We start from the raw sequence: 15062 nt of genomic DNA, 5'->3' as shown, positions 1-15062 counted from the left end.
AAAGAGGGTTATCAGGCGTCGGATATAAATGGTGGTTATAGATCTTGAAGTGTCAGTTTCACATCGTACACCACACACTGCTACTACACTACTACAATAAATTTATGAAATCCGTTATAAAATTCCAACTAATCAAAAATTAATTTGTACACAAACAATAAAAGTACTATCTCCAAAAACTCGTAATCGTACGGATTCAAATATCGATTCTCTGCGCGATGTATCACTCATCGATACGATCACAGCGCCACAAGTGTCAAAACGCAGTATCGTCTTTTATTCTGCGACAGGTCCATCGTGTATGTGATTAGTCATTATATTTTTTGTGAAACAATTAATAGTGTAAGAGTAAAATTGGACAATTCAATAGCGTGAGGTAATAATGCAGTGTGTAAGTGTAAATAGCGCAGAGCTATTAACAATGAAATTATGGGACGGAATCTTAAATATAACAAATTTTTTCAAAAATCTCAACGACGAGACTATTGCATTATTCTTTGTAGCGATGCGATCATATTAAATAATGCGATACTAACGTACATTTGAGTGGTTGGATCTGTTAATTCAAATATTTAAAGCCACTTCGTTAAGAAACCCATATACATTATTCTGTACTTATTAGTGTTAAAGTAACTGAGATATTTGCATAAAATTATTCTATTAGTGACATAAATTACGAAATCGTGTGACAAGAAAAGGAATTACATGTCACAGCTAACCTTCGTTTCATTTGTTCTACAATACGTACATATATTCATCTATTATACATATACATATATGTTTAATTCGTACGTTTTGAGATTTATGGTATTGCTGTAATTATTATCTTCTCTAGAACATTCTTTACGTTATGCAATATTTTTGTTGGTTGCAATTATTAAAAGCAGTATGAATAATAAATTAATACACCATAGGTCAAGTAAAATATATATCGAAAATATACCTTCATTTCATTCTCTATATTCCTCGTTGAATTTTATTTGGCCAAATGAAATTAATAAACGTAGATATATCTTTCTTCTAATATGCCCATAATTTCGAACTCGCTCATTTACTTTTATCCTTCGTACTGTTTACTGTTATAAAACCTTTCTCTTAAAGTATTTTGAAGAATTTACCGATTCGTATACCAACACGTTTGACTTAACGCCGAGCAAAACATTCCCACCACTGTTTCGCATGACGAAACGTAATATAGAGAACCATTCAGTTGTCGAAAGTCGTAGCGGTGAGGTGTATCATTTCGCGTCGCAAAACCTATTAACTGCATCAAAATTTGTTCCATCGCTAGTTCGCTGCCTTTATACGCTATTATTAGGTTTGTTTAATTATCACATATTCACTTATTCGTTTATTAAAGACTATTATGATAAAATTAAATAACTTTTTCAATTTTTGTTTGTTCTTTCTTTTTTGACGTATATTTGACCGTTAATCTCACCGATAGCTTCTATTATTTACTTTTAAAATAGGTTTTGAGCTTGTTTATCGTTTCGTTTTAATTCATAAACGATTTAGAATGTTTCATTTACTATAACGAAGGTACTCTTCTATTACCTTTTCTTAGACTATTTGTTGAAATTAGAAAAGATTTTAATATATTAACTTTAATAAATTAGAATATATTGAATTACTTCTTTATTCCAAATAAATTAAACGAATTATTTTATTGTTTCAATTCATTATTCTGAAATAGATCTCTGAATAGTCATAGTAGGTTATGAATAATATCTTGCTGTACTTCCCGCGCGAATTCTCTATAGTAGCGTCATCTCCTGACTTTTTTCAATAACTTTTATTATTTCTATAATGCGACGCCATTACAAACATGTTTAAATTTTGACGCGTTATATTATCGTGCTCTTTAAGTAAGTTTAACCGAGCAACTTTTATTTGTTACAAAAGTTTGGTAAAAAATTAGTTACGTTGTATTTACAGTATTTTTAAATATTTAAGATATTTTCTAATATTCATATCCCATTTGTCCCAGACATATTCCATTTTTGTAATATTGGTTATGATACTTCGAAATAATATATGTAAACAACAATCATTTCTCTTTACAAAAGCTAATACGAATATAGTGAAATATAAAAATAAAATATAGTACTCTTTTCTACTGCTACAGCTTTTTTTTAGTAAATGTTTGTGATCGTGACCGCGCGCAACGCGGTCTGTATTATCTAATTATAATAATCATACGCGAAATTAGAGTCAGTGTTTGTTCGCCGATTATTACATAAACGAACATGTAGTCTTTTATTTTTCGTTTTTTGTATGTACATTTTTTAAATTTACATTTTCGGCATTAGAGTCAGTGCTCAACAGGATACAATCTCTCCACAACCTTAACAATGTAAGTACTTTTTATATTGCAGCCCAATTTACTTTATTATTAGAGTTTCTATTGAATTAAAATCTCAAAGATTAATATTGAATTATGAGATGAATGCAAACGTGGTTCGTGGAATCATTAGTTCCATTTTTCATTATCTTCAACTTTTCAAATAAACAACACTGTATGTTTTTAAGAATAAATTGTAATATTTTATAATTTTTTTAAGGTTTTCCACTACCTCGGCTTCTCCCTGTTCTCTGAATCTGATGGTGCTTTGAAAGCGAAGAGTGTAAGTATCTTTGCATATTGTATCTCGATTAATTCTATTTCTTTTATTTCTTTTTATTTCAATTAACTAACTTAACGTCTCAATATTGGATTAGAAAACGAAAATATATAACTATGCTTCAGATTGTTATTAGTTTTCATTTTTAGATTTCAAACTATTACATTAGAGATTATTATTAGAATTTCAATCCTTGTTTTCATTATCAAAGTTTTATGTTTAATAAATATCATTTTTTTATTTTTTTTAAATTTCCCAATGCTAAACTCTATCTTTATGAACAAATTATAATATCATACGTTCTGATCATAAAAGATATAACTTAGAAAAAACGAAGCTGGCACCCCGCTGGGGGTAGCCACCCACATGCTACATTTATTTTTATTTTATTTTTTTTTTCTTCACCAATAAGATATAACACTTTACCAAATGTCCATAAGGACAAATTGTAAAATAACCAAAATAAAATAAAAAAAAAAAAAATACGTTCTGTTAAAGGTTTTTCACTGTCTTCATTTCCACCATGAAGTCCGATAATTCTTCCTCGATGACTTCTGTTATGACCGCTCCTGGGCTATTGCAGCATCGATGACGATGACGAATTTCTCCGCATTGTGAGTCGCATATTTTTTTTATCCCTCCATTCACTCAATCATGTCATAGGACGAAAGGTCCGAATCAACATGGGTTGTATTACGTAGAACTTTTTGCAAGCATAATGATCGGGGGTATCTTTTATATTTATGAATAGTAATCCTCACTCTGTGTTTTATTTATGTAGTTCAAGTAGGTCCTTTTGCTCAACGAGTTTTTTTTATATTCGTAACATAACATTGATGATTAACATTTTATATCGGTAATGTAAATATTATGTTGAATTAGCATGAATGATATAGTATCGGTAATTTGCTTGTATATCTGTGATTGGAAATATATCAAAGTTACACTTTTTAAATTCAAGTGTATCCACAATGGATATTTGCAGAAATCAAATATTCATAGAAATATGAAAAGATTTCAATTGAGCATCTAATAGTTGAGAATAGCTGAGCAATAAAAATTACAATGATCACACAATGACAGAAGCAATACAATTATTAATAATTGTTATTTCCATCTTGTATTTCATGGTAATAGTTCGCATAATTTAATTGTTTGATTTTTGTATAACGAATTTAAGTACAATTCAAGATACGATGCTACTGAAGTTCATGCTGCTACTGATTCTTTTTGTACAAGAAATATTAAAGTTTGGATACTATTAAGTTTTATATGCAAGAAGAAATTTCGCGACAGATAGCAACAAAATTTGAACACTGCTTTTTTATTTTCGAAAATTTGCTTTGATAACACATTCAGCTGAGATAATTTGCGGTACAAACATTTCATGTGTACCGCGTCTGTAATGTAAATATAACTAAAGCATGGTTAAAAATAATCGATCGTATAGTTACGTAAATGTCAATAGAAAAATTTATCGATATCTGCAAATAGTATTTTTATAGTGATCAACGACAGCTTTCGAGCTAACACTAAACATAGATTGATAGGTCTGAAAAGCAGCAAAACATTTAACAGTCTGTACATATGAAAATAAAAGCGCACGAAATTTCGGTAAATAACAAATATATTCGTTGTTTTTAAGAATAATTACAAATTAAAATCTATTGAAATCTTAGCCCCTTGTACTATCGCAGGAACGAAGTAAAAGCTACAAAGATATAAGATTATGCATTCGATCGAATTTTATCTTCGTTTCGGATAAAACATGCCTAAGACGTTCTAAGAGCTTTCATTTTTATTTTAAATATCTAATTCATTGAAAACAGCGCTAATCTACCACTACTAATACATTTATCGAATTACTTTTACTAAACTAGTACTAATAATGTAACTAATATAATAATAATAAATAATACTAAACATATAGACAAAATATTAATCGCCGAAATGATAGTATGTAGTCTTTTATCGCATCAAGGATAGGAAAGATAATTCGAATCCTCTCTTTGATTGTAGCACTCGTTGAAACACGAATTGCGACTACCACCCCCTTCACTCGCAACCACTTTAAACCTCGTTCTGCGATCGCTTGTTCTATGGAAAAGGGAAAGAAATTTCTTTCACGAAACTCTCGTTAGTTCGTGACAAGCACCGAATAGGCGATGCGATATACTCTTAGTATTTGACTCAGCTTTTCCCTATATCCAAGTCATCCTACATATTCGGCTTTTCCACGAAATATCGAAACACGATCGCTGTCACATACAGAAATACCCTCTTCTGGAAATTTCCCTGATAAAGTTGACAAATTTACGATTTTTCCTTCATTCCAAAAAAATAGCAGTTCTACATATATCGTGCAATGTTGGAAGCGAATATACAGTTATAGAGCACAAAATTCTAGTTGGGTTCATGTATTACGAATAGATCGAAAAGTACGACATAAGACTAACCTTATTCGTATCGAAAGCATGACTCGACATTCAGTTTTTATTTTAAGGAACATTAATGGTATTTTTTTGCCGTTACATTTTAAAATAACCAAAGTTTTTGCATCGACGCTAATAATAATAGCAACGGACGCGATAGTAGCAATAGTAGTAGCAATAGCACACGACACGTTTTCGATCGTAAGAAACGACCGAAACTAGGATCGGAAGGCAACCGAGAAACAGGTAGACAAACAAAGAGGTCGTTTGCTTGAAACTGGACAAAAGTTGGCGCGATACCTGTAAAAGCGCACACTGGGGACAGTCAGTAAAAAGGAGATCGAAGTTCTTCTTCAACGAACCGCCATCTTTAATAATTTCACACTTGAGAAAAATGAACAGTCTATTCATAATCCTTTCCCTTGACGGGGTTCCGTCCTCCCACCGAAAACCCGCCAAAAGCGATCTACAGATCTCCCACCCTCTCTGGATTCTCTCTTTCTGCGTCTCTCTCCGTCGGCCTCGTTTCTTCGTACAGCCGTGAAACGCTGCCGGGTGCTCATTCATTTAATTTCAGTCATTGCTGGCAGTCGCACCCCTGTCGTGCGACCGACAAAAAATAATTAGTGAAGCCTTACACCCCTCTGCCAGCCACCCTGACGGCCTCCTCTAGCTCCCACCTCCGTCGCACTCCCCTTGCCGACTATATTCTCCCTCCTACGGTTACGACGACTACGACGTCGACTACGACGACGACGACGGCGACGACGACGACGGCGACTCGACGCCCCCTTTCAACCCCACGGGTACGTACCTTGCGCTCGAATTCTCTCTCTCTTCGCTCGTTCCCTTTCCCCCCGTTTCCCTGCCAACCCAACCAACCAACGAATCACCCTCCTCACCCCCCACGGACTCTAACTCCGCTACCCTCCTTTCCTACCTCCTCCTGTTCCACCCCCGGCCTCCATCTACTCCTCCACACCGCCTCCTCTCTTGAGCCACCCTCCTGAGCAGCAGCAGCAGCCGCCACCACCACCGTTCTACCGCCAAAACCCTAGCTCAGTCAGCCACCCCCGGTACACTCTATCTCTGTCTCTGTCTCTCTTTCTCTTTTACGTTCCCTTCCCCCGTCCTCCGCAGTCCGCTCACCATGGTCGTGGCCTCGGGCGGGATGATTCAGGCGCCAGTAGGGCGCACCCACCTTCAGCAGGGGGTGTGTTGGGGTGAGTTGGAACGACGGATGAAGGCAGAGGTGAGGAGGGTGGGTGGATGTGGGTAGAGAGAGAGTGCAAGGCGAGGAGGAGGAGAGGAAGGAAAACGGGTGGATGGTAGTGGGTGTTGGTGGGTGGAATCGGGGGAGAACAGAGGAGAACATAGAGTGTGTCGGGGACTAGAAGGGTGGATAGCTGACGGGGGCGAGGGGACGTGCAGCTCTGAGGGAGAACGGGCTGCCAGAAGGTGGATGGAGAGAGAGTGTGGCAGAGAGAAGGTGGAATGGGACGGGAAGGCAGGGGAGAGAGATACGCGCACGGAGGGTGGTTTTCCTCGGCTGAGATATAGGCACCACCGACGCCGCGGTGGGTTATATCCTGGGCTAAGTAATACAAGGAAAAGTGCTACGTGAAGCCTTCCTATCCTCTCTACCCTTCGCACGTCCTCTTTCACTCCATTTCTCTCTCTCTCTCTCTCTCTCTCTCTCTCTTTCTCTCTCACCTTCTCTATTTTTCCCTTTTCCCGTGCTACTCCGCATGGGATCGTCCGTTCTCTTCCTCTTTTTCCTCCTCCTCCACCGGTACTACCGCTGCTCCGACTCCTCCGCCTCTTTCTCTCCCCCATTCGTTTGCCCACCGTCTTTTCTCTCTCGTTCTCTGTTTCCACGCTTTACGGTGCCGCAGTCTCAGCAGTGGTAGTAGCAGCAGCAGCAGCAGCAGCACAGGTGCACGACGCGATGCATTCTCGAGGGGAATGCATTGCGTGGATAGGGGGCCAGCTTTGTTGCTCTGACGAACAAGGCTGCCAGCCATCGCGAGAATAACTATGTAATGAATTACCGTTGGATGCTCATTAACGGATACTTTGGCGAATTATGTTGCGCACGGATGGCATGTGCTCGGGGAAAGATACCTTCCTGCACCCCCGCCCCTCCGCCTCATCCACCGTCTCACGCCCCGCAAAAACTGCCGGAGATAATTGTTTCGATCCTTTCGTGTCTCCGCGCGTTGTTCTTGCATTTCCTCCCAGCTTTCTCCTCTTCAATGCTTGCAAATTGAATCGCGAGGTGCCTGAAAATTACTAATAGGGCAAAACTTTGCTTGGGCATCAACGAGGATGAACTTGCGTGGTAAACAGCACTCGTAAGGAGAAATGAAAACGTCTAACGAGTGACAGTCTTTTTCTTCTCCCTTTTCGTTCAAAGGCGAAGTGAGTAAAAGGTATCTTCATATACGAGGCGTATTTCAGAAATAAACGCCCGAGAGTTAGATATAGTCGATAGAACTTATGAAAAGATTTTAATAAGGCTACGTAGATACGCGGTCTAGTCAAGGTTAGAATATAAACGGTTCTCTTCGTTTTTTAAGGGAGCTTTTGGTAATGAGACGGAGATATTTTTAACTCCTTGCTGGTATCTTTGAGTTCTAGCGGGATTAGTATGAATTATAAACGAGTTCGACTATTCGACATTGGAATAATATCAATTTAACGTTATATTAATTTGTACTTTGTACTTTACGCGATAGGTGAAGCAGAAGGAACAAACTGAAACGAGATACTCTAAAATTAAATAACATTTTTTGTGTTTCTTGTAATACATAATTCTATTAATGAATTAAATTTGTAATTCTGGAACATTACGCATATATGGAGCGTATTACTTTAAATTCATTCATTAAACGCAAGTAGAATGCGACACGGAAGTTGAACACATACGTACAATAATAAATGTAATCTTATCGTTGTTATAATTTATGTGGGCATACTATCTGACGGACAAATGAGATTCGTTTTGATTTACCTATATGACCTATAGATTTATGAAACTGGAGGTCTCACTAATTGACGATGCTATCTTTTAATTAAGAACGAGTATAGATAGGAAAAAATATAAAGTTGATCAGAAAATTTAGAAACTTTTAAACAACTGATAAGATTCTTATTTCGTATTACTTTTATCAGTCTATGTGTTTAATCCGCAGTGCGTAATATATATCACAAAATTTGTAAGCTTAATAACATAAATCCGCTTCATCGCATTAAATACAAAATCATAACAAGCACCACTAACCCACGCTTTTTCGAAAAGTTGAGGATAAAAGAAGAAAAAAACTAATAAGTTAAAAAATATTACTAAACCCCTGTGCAGTGGTGTAGTTTGCACGTCAGCTCGAATCCCCATACGCATTATCACCGAAGACGGGGTTATTCCATGGCAAGCAAAATCCAGGGGAAAAATGCGAAGGAACCAGCTGAGGTAGTGGAAAGTCGAGATGGTAACTTGAGAGTGGATGACGCATAGATATAGGTTTCCTTGCCCGCGGCGAGAAAAATGTGAGTAAGAGAGGTTTGCGTAGTGGAGCCGCGTCGTTATGCGAACCTACCACCACGATAAACCGTATGAACGTAATGTTAAGTTGGTACCGAGCTCTTTGATAACTTCTAAATGATGCGAGAATGTCACCGTGGCCTCGTGTGTACAAGTAACACGTGTAAAAACGAGATTTCCGTCGCCGTTCCGGAGGCCCTGCGAATGCCACAAGGAAAAAGAAAATCAAGAGACGATAGAAAAAATCTTGCACGATGATATTTTATTTTAAATTTTTGGTTTACAATTTTGTCGAGTAGAATCTCTTCCTACTCGGTTGCCACGTTCGGGTACAGTCTGTATAACGATAGAAGCTTGAAAACCGTAACCCATTTCTTCGGTCAGGGATCCTACTTTATAGTAAACACCGCCTTCTTTGTTATGATAAGAAAAGAAATTTAATATTACCTTTTGTTATCGTCATGCAATCTTTAAAATATTGGGTTTCCTACTTCTCTTTGCCGAGTATTCGCGAACCGTTTCGTTGTTACAACGAAAGGTGTAACGAATATTTTTTAGGACACCGTGCAGCTGGAAGTCTATTAAATATTAATAACAGCGTTGCACGCTAGCGTTCTCTTGGCTGTTAGGGCAAACAAGAAAATTGAAGTAGAATTTTGAATCTCAAGATACTTACGTGACGAGGAACCGGTAATTATAGTACCTAGAAAAGCTTGCCTTATGCTTGTTAAACAATTCAACAGCGGGAAATTTTAATTATCGTAACGTAATGGGATATAGGTTTTATTATTATTTTGGCTTAGGAAAAAAATCAGTATCTTTTTGACTATTTTTCGTGTCTTGTATATATTTCTGTCGTATTTTGTACAACGCTGAACGTAATTCCGTTTATAAAAACGGATGTAAAAGGATCTTATAAAGACGAAAAAGTATAGCTTCGTCTCTTAAATAAGTATGGCTTCCTCCGAGAGAACTATACTAGAAATTGACAACTATACACGTATGCACACTGTACACGTACTTTAAAAGCTTCGATATACGTAAGACAAAAATAATAGGTCGAGGTATAATAGGTTCGCGTAATAGCGTGAACAATTTTCTTGTAAAGACATGACATTCAAAACGTAACGAACACATTTGGATCTTCGAGTTGCGACATCGCCTAACATTTTCCAAAGTTTAGAATAAATCGTCCCGCTTGGCAAGATGTATAACGACATAGGCCGCCCCTTCTCCCCTAGCGCCGATGACTAAAGTGAAATTAGCAAAAGTGAAAAGTAAAGACACCCTTTGGTGTCGCTAATGCCGCGGTCCAAGGGTGAGCATTCCTTCGCACAAGGGGTAGTCAAGATAAATTACATAACAATATAAGTAGGCGTCGAGAGTACGAGCCTGGAGGGGCGAAAACCCCTGGAGGTAGAAGAATAAAGAGCCATGCAAACAGTCCTCACGGAATTCACTCACCCCGACGAAAGTTACTTCGAAAAAAGGTCGCGTTTGTTTAAAACGTATTTTAGCCCTTACCGCTTGAAAAAACCTCTCGCTATTTGCCCATCGAAATTTTCAACGATATACCTACATATGTATTACCATATTATCGTATAATTTTTCTATTTTTAATTTGATGATAATAACAATATTAAAATATTAGAAATTTGTAGGTGATTTCTTCCGACGAATATTTCTTTTCTTATGGGTAATCAGACCCTCGAAGATATCAAGTAAATTTAATTTTTATTCTGTGAATATCGTATTTTGTATATTTCAACGTATGCAAATCGACACGAATTCATTACTTGCTTATTCGTTCTTTCGTTATTCAGTCAATATAACTGAAGTAAGTTTATGCATTCTTGTTATGCATCGAAAATAAAAGAGAATACATTCAAGAAATTTAAATGTGCATCTAAAAATGTAGCTATTCAACTGTTTGGAAGAATTGGTCTGATTATCTAACCTAACGAATTGTTTAGCAAAGTAATCGAAAACGTCTGTTTACGAGATAATGGTTCCTTTTGTCAGAATACCAAGAATTTAAATATCATTGGCTATTTAATATTACTGCTTAACTCTAACTATTTAAACGGAATAAATTACGTACTCCCATGTGCAAATATAATTTACTCTGGCGATTCCATCATCGACAGTTCTTCTTAATTTAGAAAAACAGAGGTGGGAGGGAGAAGAAGAGAAAAAATCACGACGCGCGCGATGCAAATAGGGGCTTAGTTACTCGGCGCCGGAAAAACTGAAAATCTCGTCGCAAATTTTCATCCGCGGCTGCATCAAGAATTCCCTGCCTCGCGAACACGTGAATTTAAAGTGGCGAGCAATGGCAGGGGTGGCGAGCAGTAAGAAAAGCAAGGATCCTTGGGAAATAAATGCGTGACAAATACCAGGGACGTTTTAACAACGAGAACGTGGCCGTGGGAGCAAAGGACCATTCATTTAAGCCACATTGTTTCGGTTAATGCGTGACATGTGGTTGAAAAAACACGGTAAAACTCCAACAATGCACCAAGTGCCGACCCCTTTATCGTCCGGAGAGGGGTTAGCGATTCATCCCTTCATTATTCGGGAATTAGTAACCCCATTTCGTTTCCCCTCTCCGTTTCCTCGTCCACCCTCTTCGTCTTCGCTGCTCCCTGACCCTGTTATCTCGCTGGTCGCGTCTGCCTTTTCTATCGTTGCATCACACCGACTAACGCCAGACGAACTTTAAGTCGACTTTTAAACCCGATGAAATTTACTTCGAGCCGGAAATCATTTATAATTGAAACGTACCGCTGGTTCTTATTTTCCAACGATATCGTGTGTAAAAAGGAAAACGTATTTCCGCAATCCGCCGTTTTACGTCTGAAATTTGAATTGTGAAATTCAATTTCAAAAATTTCATGTATTTATAAATAAGAATTATTCGAAACTGTTTTCTTAAATTGACCCTCTCGTAAATTATCTTCTGGTTTCTCAGCCGTCTCTCTCTTTCTCTCTCTCTCTGAATATTCATACGACGATTAAACACCCACATCTTGTCATTTTCTATAGATCACGCGTTTTAACCGATAACACGACCAAGCCAACGGTTCTCACGATGCAAAAGTCAAATAAAGCGATCGACGTGGAGCGTTCGATCGGCGGAGAAATCACGCGTGATTAAAATTTCACGAGTCGCACGAGCTGTCCTCCGAGCGAAAACGCGTCGATCCGGCCGCTGGCGTACAGGAGGCTGGTGTCGAAGACGCGCATTACCTAAACCATGAAACATCACACCGATCGGCGAGATCAACGTCACGCCGTGGCACCGACGAAATTATTTATTTAGATTTAAACAAGCCAGCCACGGAGCTAGACGCACATAGCGTACATACGTAGCGTACATACAGGCAGAGAGAAAGGCCGACACCTCGGCGCCGAACTCACCCTCCTGAGACTCTGCAGACTCACCTCCATCCCCCTTCCATACACCCTTTCAACCACCCCGCGGGCGAAGCATCCCAATGGCAGCCCCCGTTTCGCAAACCTACACCACCCTCCTCCACATCCTCCAACCTCCTTTCTGCCTTCTCTCTTTCACCTACCGGTTCTACGATTCATTCTCTCGCTCGTGCTGCCTCTCTGATCTAGCTCCACTCTCTGCGCCTCTCTTTCCGTTCCTCGCCTTCTATCTCTCTCCTTCTCTCACCCTCTCTCGTTCACCCTCGCAGCCGTACTCTCTCGCTACGCTACTCGTCTCGACCCGACCATCCGCCCCCGTCCAACCACCCACCCACCAACCTACAACTCCTACGTACCGAGCGACCCTCGAGCTATCTCCAAAATCATCCCTTACATTCTAGAGCTCGGCGCGCTATCCTCCATAGAGGATAGAAGCGAGCGGAGTCGGACGTCGTCGACGAGGCTGAAAGGGGAACGAGGGAACGACGGGAAAAGGAGGGATAGGAAGGTTGAAACGAGGGTAGACACTAGCCGGGATATAGGTAGGTATACTGGATACTACGGGAAAATAAGAGATCTTCCCGCACGACTCGCGATACGAATTACAATGGCCGGCGGGGGTGGCGGCGACCTACGTTCACCCTCGTCCCCCCTGCCCTCTGCTTCTCCGTGCGACCTGCTCTTCGCCACCAGTTCTCTTGCTTTCTTACACAATTTGAGCCGTGTCGCGGTAGTCGGAATTTTAAAACGACCAGCCGTTGCTAGATCGTGATCAGCCTGGTCCTCGCTACGATCACTGGTAAATGGAGTTGCGCGATATGCAGCCCGGTCTGGGTATTTGTTAATAACTAGGTTTGCACCCGACGAGAGTGCGTCGGCTTTGAGCCGTCCAAGTTTGCGCACGGGAACTTGGGTCGGATTCCCTGTTGCGAATCTACAGGGTGTACGAATATTTTTTAGTGAAATAAACGAATAGTTTGCTGCTTGACATAGAAAAGAAGAAAAATGCTTTTCACTATGAAATATCCTGGATATATATTTAGCCAACTTTATCTCGATATTATTTTTATAATTTTAGAAAAAAAGGAACGAAACATTCGCGAAAGAGTTCTCGGCAATTTGATTTTTAGAGCCGCTCAGAATCGCTGATTCAGAACTCGCACTCCCGAAAATTATATCTTCCTAAAGAGCTATTTATCCTTTTTCAACCTCGAACAGCTACCAACTTTTAATATCAGTTACAATTGTTTCTTACCTCTGCTTATCGTAAATTTCAATCAATGACACGATATGTAGATTAATTTCTACAAGCACTATTAGCAGCAACGAAACTTTTAACACTTTATTTTCATCTTTCGCACTACGCGCTACTCGTAGATGACACATGTACACGCGAAACGAAGAAAAACTCGGATGAAATCTATTCGAGATAATATCACACGGCGCTAGTCGAACCTCGTCACAGGTAAACCTAAAAAGATATGGGCAGAACTGTCCCGTTACACCCACAATACTGTGGGTGAAGAATGGCTTCAAACCCTACGATTTGTCATGGGTCGATCGTCGGTGGCGCCGACTCGATATCGATATTTAATACCCCCGAAGCCTAATGGACATCGGCGGTGACGAACGAATCGAAGCAGGCATTGTCGAGCGATGGCGCAATTTACATTTTTCCCCCGCCGGAGGAAGCCCGTGACACGAGGAGATCACGAGGAGCTCCACGAAGAACAATGGACGTCACGCACGAGTCGTGGCATGCTCGTGAGAGAGAGAGAGAGAGAGAGAGAGAGAGAGAGAGTGAGAGTGAGAGAGGGTGGAGAGGAGAATGTTAAATCACTGGCCGATCGAGTTACGCCACTTAAGCTCCGATAATATAGTCACCGTGTTAGGGACGCCTTAATCGGTCTACCGAACCATTGAAAACGAAAGTCGGGTACTACGGGTGAACGTATAGAAACGTGCAGAACGGGTGGGAGGCGAGCTGATAGGCTTCGATCACGAGTTCGCAACGGATTCCGCGCAATGCCGCGGGAAAACGTACGACGACCGCGTACTACCCGCGGGGAAAGTGTAACCGTTCGTTGAAATCTCCGGCCGAGTTTCGGCGCTTCTTAAATTTCTTGCCGCAGAATGCGACGCTCGTCGAGTTTATTGCGCCAAGCAAAGATCGCGCAAGCTATTCGCGATAACGAATATTTTGGAAAGTAGAGGTGCTGAATAAAACAGTCTGAAAGATTTGCGATAGGAATCTTTTTCTACCAAAGTTTATATTTTAAGTCGAAATGTTTAAAGAAAAGACGCGATAAATTAGATTTAATTTGATATCTTAAGAAGATCTCTTCTTCTTATTTGTTGAAAGATTTTGATTCGTTAATTTGGTATTATTTGACACGTTTGTACAGTTAACGTTGATATTATACTACCGAACATTTGATTTTAATCGATCATCTCGTTAATGTAGAAAGCTGTTGTTGCTTTTAGATCAGCGCATCCGTCCGTCATTTCTTAACGCTTCAGTTCTATATTCTTAAAGGATCATTTAATGAAAAAGTCAAATTCCTAGCTGCAACGTAAACGTAGTAATAATAGTTGTTGATTTAATAGCGTTAGACGGCGAATAGAGAGATGTCCGTTCGTTGAAATCACCTTCAATTTCGATACTTATCCTCTATCGATCGCGTTGCCAGCGGCGAACGAAGAACCGTCGCACCCGCAAACTTGCCGCGTTTCATAATGACTTTTACGGTATATAATTGAAGACAAATCAGTAGGGATCTCGTTCGAACAATCAGCGCAATGGCTTAAATCTACTTCTGAAGAAACTCCTCTCGTAATCGTCGAATATAATGGCGACTTCTCACTCGTGCAACCATGCAAAATTAGTCAGATTATAGAGCTTCGTCGGTCGTTTACTGAAAATCATCGAATAAAACGATCGTATTTTATGATAACACGTGAATGGAAATCGTATCGAAGGAGGGGAATAAACCGAATAGAAAATTCTGTATTTTCGTGAAGGACAATCGT

At 39.5% G+C, this 15062-nt stretch overlaps 1 long non-coding RNA gene across 1 annotated transcript; it reads left to right on the top strand.

The window, feature by feature from the left end:
- The first annotated feature begins 1978 nt into the window (after positions 1–1978).
- LOC132914142 (uncharacterized) lies at positions 1979–3373 on the top strand. Its single transcript, XR_009659520.1, has 3 exons — positions 1979–2356; positions 2565–2631; positions 3154–3373. It is a non-coding gene; the product is annotated as an uncharacterized LOC132914142 (long non-coding RNA).
- The last annotated feature ends 11689 nt before the right edge of the window (positions 3374–15062 follow it).

This window comes from Bombus pascuorum, chromosome 14 (genome assembly GCF_905332965.1).
Source record: "Bombus pascuorum chromosome 14, iyBomPasc1.1, whole genome shotgun sequence".
NCBI lineage: Eukaryota > Metazoa > Arthropoda > Insecta > Hymenoptera > Apidae > Bombus > Bombus pascuorum.
The sequence above is the reverse complement of the archived record's forward strand: the minus strand, read 5'-3'. Positions and strand labels throughout refer to the sequence as shown.